The following is a 7,529-nucleotide window of genomic DNA, read 5'->3' as shown; positions in this document are numbered from 1 at the left end:
GCATAAAATCCAATTTACACTATTTTGAAATTTTAGGGACAAATGAAGTTTGAGAGTCACTTATCAAAATAAGAAGACTGATTAGGGGCTAGAGCAGTGGTGCAAGCTGTAGAACATCTGCCTTGTGCATGTTATCCTAGGATGGACAGCGGTTTGATTCCCTGGCATCCCATATGGTCCCGCAAGCCAGGAGCAATTTCTGAGCATAACATAACCAGAAGTAACCCCTAAGTGTCACCAGATGTGGCCCCAAAACAAACATACAATCAAAAACAAACAAAAAAGAGATTTTGATTAGAAAAGTATACTTCATCCTCTCATATTTCAAATGTGAAATTCCTTTGACAGAAGATTTTTATTTTTCTACTTATGTTTGTTTACAGAACTTAAAGAGATCATGTAGATCTGCAAATGTTAACTAGTGAAAAAATTATTGATATACATTAAGAAGAAATTAACTTTCCACTCATGGATTATGAAAACCCATAAGAAAATATTTTCAACATGATGATGGTGATTAAGGCAAATATACAAAGTATATGGTATTTTCAGTTCTTATTTGGCACATATATCATTTTCAAACATCAAACACTATCAAATCTACTAAAACCAACTAACACAATGATGATTCCTAAAGCAAAATTATTCAACATCATAAAAATCTAATTCCAGAATGAATTTTATAATCCAGCATTCCCATTGTGATATGAAAGCTGGCATACACATTGCCTACTTAAAATTTCCCCAGAATTCAAAAGTATTTCAAAGGTAATTCATGCTGAACCCACAACTCCTTGCAGAATTTGATGGAACTCCTGACCAAGACCTCATTTATGGTGATGTGCACTCAGAAATCGCTCCTGGCTTGTGGGGCCATATGAGATGCCTGCCGGGGGATCTAGCCACGGTCCATCCTGGGTCAGCCGCGTGCAAGGCAAACACCCTACCGCTGCACCATCGCTCAGGCCCCTGATCTTAATTTTTAATACAGCTCCTCACATTGATTCAAGGGCATATGAAGCAATCCAAGCATGAATGCTAACATGGCACCTATGCTTAAACCACAAATGTAGTCAAAGAGCTGATGAACCCGAAGTTCAACTAATTTTTGCAGTTTCTGAATTACGACCAAACCATTTGTTCCTCCACCATCAATTGCAAGAAATTGTATTTCTCTTCCTTTCCCTGGATTCACCTAGCCAATTAAAGCTACAATTTTTCTACATGCAGCCTGAAGAGTTTCATTCCTAATTTGTCTCAATTGTAATAAATAGGAAATAATTTTTTGGGGGGGCCACACCCAACGGTGCTCAGGGGTTACTCCTGGCTTTCTGCTCAGAAATAGCTCCTGGCAGGCACGGGGGAACATATGGGACACCGGGATTCAAACCAACCACCTTTGGTCCTGGATCGGCTGCTTGCAAGGCAAACGCCGCTGTGCTATCTCTCCGGGCCCACACATTACAATTTTGAAAAAAAAAATAAGTCAGACCTTATGCATGTCAGCTTTTAGTTTTATCCAATCATTTATTTTCTATAGTTGTTTTTTTCTTGGCTTAATATTTTTTACAAATTTTTTTGTTTTTGTTTTTGGGTCACACCCGGCAGTGCTCAGGGGTTACTCATGACTTTATGCTCAGAAATTGCTCCTGGCAGGCTCTGGGGACCATATGGGAAGCCAGAATTCGAACCACCGTCCTTCTACTATCTCTCCAGCCCCTATTTTTTTTAATAATTTTTAATTATTTTTCTTAATTATTATTATTATATATTATATAATAATTATTATTTTTCTTAATTTCTTTCTATGTACTTCTATTGGCAGATGATCCAGTTTTTCATTTTGATGTTCATCTAGAGGCATATTTTCACACATTACAGGATTAAATCTAAACTAAGTATCAGGAGGTGACAGACCATCAAATATTATATGGACTTCTTCAGTATCTGCTGCACTACTGGTGACATTGTCCAGTTAGGTTCTCAGGCTTATGTCTGTCATGCTGTTTCTCACTTCACTCACATAGCGTCCAGTGACCAGGGAGACTATGCACTCTAATCAGGCCAGAAATATTTACACTCCTGCATGGCTAATATCGAGGGGTTATTTAGAAGCAAACCTCCATCTTGGTGAACATCATTTCACAATGTGTACTCTGCAAAGTAGCCTGCAGCAGCGGCTCTAGAGGCCTGCCACATTTTATTGTGACAGCCTCTGTATTGTGAAAGTTGATTCCAGGAAATTGACCTTAGTTTCTGAAAACAAAACAAAAAAAAAATTGGAATTATCCTTCTGTTTGCCATGGTACTTATTGCAACTATTTTGGGACATGTGGGGTTTTCTTGCTGTTTTGAACATTAATGAGGATTCCGTTCTATCTTTAAGAATATTTTCCCATGCTTGGCTGTCATAAAATGCATGGCTCCAACTGATTTAGACTGTTGCAACATTCTGTGAAAACACAAGTGATCTTAATTTTAATTTTTTTTTTTTTTTACTTTGGGCTACACCCCGTGATGCTCAGGAGTTACTCCTGGCGGTGCACTCAGAAATTGCTCCTGGCTTGGGGGGGGGGGCATATGAGATGCCTGCCGGGGGATCTAGCCGAGGTCCATCCTGGGTCAGCCGTGTGCAAGGCAAACACCCTACCGCTGCACCATCGCTCAGGCCCCTGATCTTAATTTTTAATACAGCTCCTCACATTGATTCAAGGGCATATGAAACAATCCAAGCATGAATGCTAACATGGCACCTATGCTTACACCACAAATGTAGTCAAAGAGCTGATGAACCCGAATTTCAACTAATTTTTGCAGTGTCTGAATTACGACCAAACCATTTGTTCCTCCACCATCAATTGCAAGAAATTGTATTCCTCTTCCTTTCCCTGGATTCACCTAGCCAATTAAAGCTACAATTTTTTCTACAGGCAGCCTGAAGAGTTTCATTCCTAATTTGTCTCAATCGTAATAAATAGGAAATAATTCTTTTCTTGACAGCCACTTCTTTTCCTTCAGGAAATTCTAGAAGATGAAAGGTAAATTCTTCAATCCTGTTACTACAGTTTGGGGTCAGTTGTTCTTTTCAATGACTGAATCAATGCCTGTATTTTATTATAAATACTCACTCTTACAAAAATCTTTTCCCATTGAAGAGATAAATGATTTTCTCCTCTGCATTTTTCTCTTTGCTGGTAGCCTGCTCCACTTTAACACCTTCTTCCTGCACTTCTGATTGACTCTTCGAATCATACTTTAATTTGGGGACAATCCTTCAATAGAACTACAAAAAAATGCTTGCATATCTTCAGTGAGACGAGAAAGTGCTCTATTTAGTAGAAACTGGAGGCACCTCAGGCACACTGCCTGCACAATGTGTACAGATTTTGAGTTTGGCTTCTTATCAGTTAAGACACTGTGGTCTCGAGGAATGGGTTTCTTGTCAACTTTTTTTTCTTTTTTATTTGTTTTTGGGTCACACTTGGCAGCTATCAGGGGTTACTCCTGGTTCTATGCTCAGATATTGCTTCTGGCAGTTTTGGGGACCATATGGGATGCCGGGATTCGAATCAATGACTTTCTGCATGAAAGGCAAACGCCTTACCTCCATGCTATCTCTTCGGTCCTCTTGTCAACTTCTATATCTTGAAGTTCTAATTTGCCCTGAGAATATCTTATTTTCCTCTTTTTAGACATTTTCCACTGACTTTGAAATAAGAATTTATATGATTTGATAAAATATGTTTCTCCAAATTTTATAGTTAAACAATTTATATAATGAAAGTGATTGCTCACCAATATTGTTATCTTTATCAAAAATAGGACTTCTCTACTCTGGAAAAGGACTTTTTCTGTGGACTGCTCACTATCATTTTCAGAGATTCAGTTGTTCTTTCAACTTTTTTTTTTTTTTTTTTTGTTTCAGCCAACTTTTCTTAATATTCCTGAACTTGGCTTAAATTGAACTAAGTGTAAGATAATGTCATTCTCATTTCCAAAAACAACCTTTGAAACAGAGTTCAAAGTATTTTAACACAGGACATATTAATGTTCACTTTTGTAAGTAAGTCCTCTAGGAGCAGAAGTACTACATTTCCAATTTCTAATATGAAAAGCATGGTTGTCTAAAGAGTAACATTGTTTACTGCAAGAACATACCATATTTTCAGGCATATAAGACGACTTTTGAAACAAAAAAAAAGTCAACCGAAAATCAGGGATAGTCTTATACGCTGAGTATATCCAGAAAAATGTTTCAATATGCCGCTAAACAAAAATTGTCTGGATATTGCCACAAAACGAATTTTCCAACTCGATCCTGCACCAATCACTGCAAGGCTGCTCGGACTGCCTCTCTAACTCAGCCAACCCAAGCAGGCTTTTTATGCATGCAAATTAGACAATGTTCTGGACCCGAATCTACACTGTAAAAAGCCTGCTCAGAATGGCCAGAGTCAGAGAGGAAGTCTATTACAGTATAACCTTTGAACCTTTGCTTGTTGTGATTGGCTCACTGTGGTACATACAGGTGCAGCACAGGAACATTCAGTCTGATACAGCAAATATAGGCCTAACCCTATGTTTTAACTGCAAAATTAGGGGGGTCGTCTTATACGCCCAGTTGTCTTATACACCAGCAAATACGTACTTCACTTTTGGCCCATTTACATTTTGCTCTGCTTGTGTGAAAACTTCTTTGTAGACTTCCTCCTCCAGTAATACTTAGGTGAACACAAGAAATACAATTGCTCATTTTTCTCTTCCCCATAAAGACTTCTTGCATTACTAAGGAGGTAACTATATAAATATATATACATATATGTATATATAAAGTAAAATCAACAGACATAATTTAAAAATAATTTACTTTTTATAGATGATCACTTTCACTTCATTTTCAAATGCTTCATTTAAGAAATGCCACAATTCATGGTCTTACCAGAATGCAAGGTGCTGCTACTCAGGGCACAAAACTTCTTTTCTGTTCTGACGTCTATCCAGGCGTGCCTACCTGAAACAGTGATTACAACATTCACATCTCCTCCTCCTCCCCCTCCTCCCCCTCCCCCCTCCTCCCCCCCCCTCCTCCTCCTCCCCCCCTCCTCCTCTTCCCTCTCCCTCCCCTTCCTCCTCCTCCTCTACTCTCCTCTCCCTCCCCCTCCCCTCCTCCTCCTCCTCCTCCTCTTCCTCCTCGTCCTCCTACTCCTTTTTCTTGTTTTTTTTTTGGGGGGGTCACACCCGGCATCGCTCATGAGTTACTCCTGGGTGTACGCTCAGAAATTGCTCCTGGCAGCTTCAGGGGACCATATGGGATTCCGGGGTTCGAACCACGGACCTTCTGCATGCAAGGCAAACACCCTACCTCCATGCTATCTGTCCAGCCCCACATCTTTTCTTCTTTTATTTTTTATCTCTTATCTTATCTTATCTCCCACTTATCAAGTGAAAATCTTATCTTTCACTTATCAAGTGAAAATCAAAACATTGCCTACCATCTTAATTTTTGAGTATGTTTTTAGAAGCCTCAAACTAACATGCAACACTGTTTGGTAGTTCTGTATCAAAAGTGAATTGAATAGAACCTATATATTAAAGTAGAGCTAGAGGAGTCACCTGCTGAAAAAGATGTTTTACTAATTCCTTTAAAATGGTTTCTGACTTTTGGACTGAACTAAAGACAAATCTTTTTTTTTTTTTTTTTTTTTGGTTTTTGGTTTTTGGGCCACACCCGGCGGTGCTCAGGGGTGACTCCTGGCTGTCTGCTCAGAAATAGCTCCTGGCAGGCACGGAGGACCATATGGGACACCGGGATTCGAACCAACCACTTTTGGTCCTGGATCGGCTGCTTGCAAGGCAAACGCCACTGTGCTATCTCTCCGGGCCCTAAAGACAAATCTTCTAAGAAATCAACAAGAAGAATATATTGCTGAGAGTAAATCATAAGGCAAACCTTTATTTTATAATACCTACAACCTTTATCTTGCACTTTACCCTCCATTATCTTATTCTTATTCTCTATAAGACAGTTTTTGAATATATGGAAATTTTCAAATCCTCAAAGAGGAAATAGTTATTTTAGTTAATTGTTCACATAGGATTGTGAGCAACTTGAACAAAAAAATTTATTTCTTTGTTTTTAAATTCTGTTTCCAGTAGAGTATAAAGTAGGGACTTAAGAAATATTATATCTGACTTAAACCAATTGAATAATCTAGAAGTTATATGTGCATTCTTCTTAAAGAAAAAACTGTGCTCAATAAAAATACAAATGTCAATGAAATTAGTTTAGCAGAGACTATTTCTTTCAAAAATATCATTTTTAGAGAATTTCATGAAATAAGAAAAACTCAGAAAACTTAGTTTGTGGGGCATGAGCGATAGTGCCGCGGTAGGGAGTACCTTGCATGCAGCTGACACAAATCGTGACCGTGGTTTGATCCCCCGGCGTCCAATATGGTCCCCCAAGCCAGGAGCGATTTCTGAGCATATAGCCAGGAGTAAACCCTGAGTGTCACTGGGTGTGCCCCAAAACAAAACAAAAAGAAAACTTAGTTTGTCAAAAAATTATTTTATATAATTATATCTCATGTTTATATAAATATTTTTTGTTTTGTTTTTGGACCACATCCGTTGATGCTCAGCGATTACACCTGGCAATGCGCTCAGAAATCGCTCCTGGCTTGGGGGGACCATATGGGACGCTGCGGATCGAATCACGGGTCCATCCTAGGCTAGCGCAGACAAGGCAGAGAGATGCCTTTCCTCTAGTGCCACCACTCTGGCCCCAATTTAAATATTCTTATAAAGAAACAAACTTGCTTATATTCCTGTGTTGGGCAGCAGACAATATTTTCCCTACACATTATCAATGTTTGAAAGATTAAATAAATTAACATCAGCGAATTAGTAAGAGGAAAGGTTTACCTTGCACACAGAGGGAAAATTACATGACAATAAAAATAAATCCTAAGGTAAATAGGATGAAGGGAGAGATCAAATCTTGCCAAAAAATGTTTGTCCTTCCTTAAGATAAATTTCTATGAAAATTATTTTTTCTGGGACCAGAGAAATAATAAAGTAGGAAAGACACTTGCCTTGCTTTTGGCCAACCTGGGTTTGATTACTGGCACATGAATAATTTAAGCTTTTCCAGGAGTGATCCCTAAGTGCAGAGTCATGAGTAACCTTGAGTATAGCTGTGTGTGGCTAAAACCCCCCTTTTATGCTTTTTTCTAAAGATGTTCCAAATTTTAGGTAATTTATACTTTTTAAGGCTATAGTAAGAGTTTCTCTTGAAGTTTATAGAACCTTAGTTATACAAAACATTTGTTATTTGGAAAAAGTCTGATTTGTTTATCTTAAAAGAAGTCTATCTGGACATTTTAGGGAAGCCAATTCTACATTTCTGGGGCCATTCGCCATCAAAGGTCATTTATAATTACATTTAAATGTCCCATAAAATATAGATTCTTTGTGGGATACATGAGAGCATGAAAATATTCCTAGAAATATACATAATTCAGGCAGCT

At 38.3% G+C, this 7,529-nt stretch overlaps 1 pseudogene; it reads right to left on the bottom strand.

Moving 5' to 3' along the window:
- Window positions 1-982: 982 nt before the first annotated feature.
- Window positions 983-3,696, bottom strand: LOC126032153 (calcium-independent phospholipase A2-gamma-like; annotated as a pseudogene).
- Between the last annotated feature and the right edge of the window lie 3,833 nt (window positions 3,697-7,529).

Source organism: Suncus etruscus, chromosome 16 (assembly GCF_024139225.1).
Source record: "Suncus etruscus isolate mSunEtr1 chromosome 16, mSunEtr1.pri.cur, whole genome shotgun sequence".
NCBI lineage: Eukaryota > Metazoa > Chordata > Mammalia > Eulipotyphla > Soricidae > Suncus > Suncus etruscus.
Note: the sequence above shows the minus strand (reverse complement) of the source record. Positions and strands in the feature narration are given on the sequence as shown.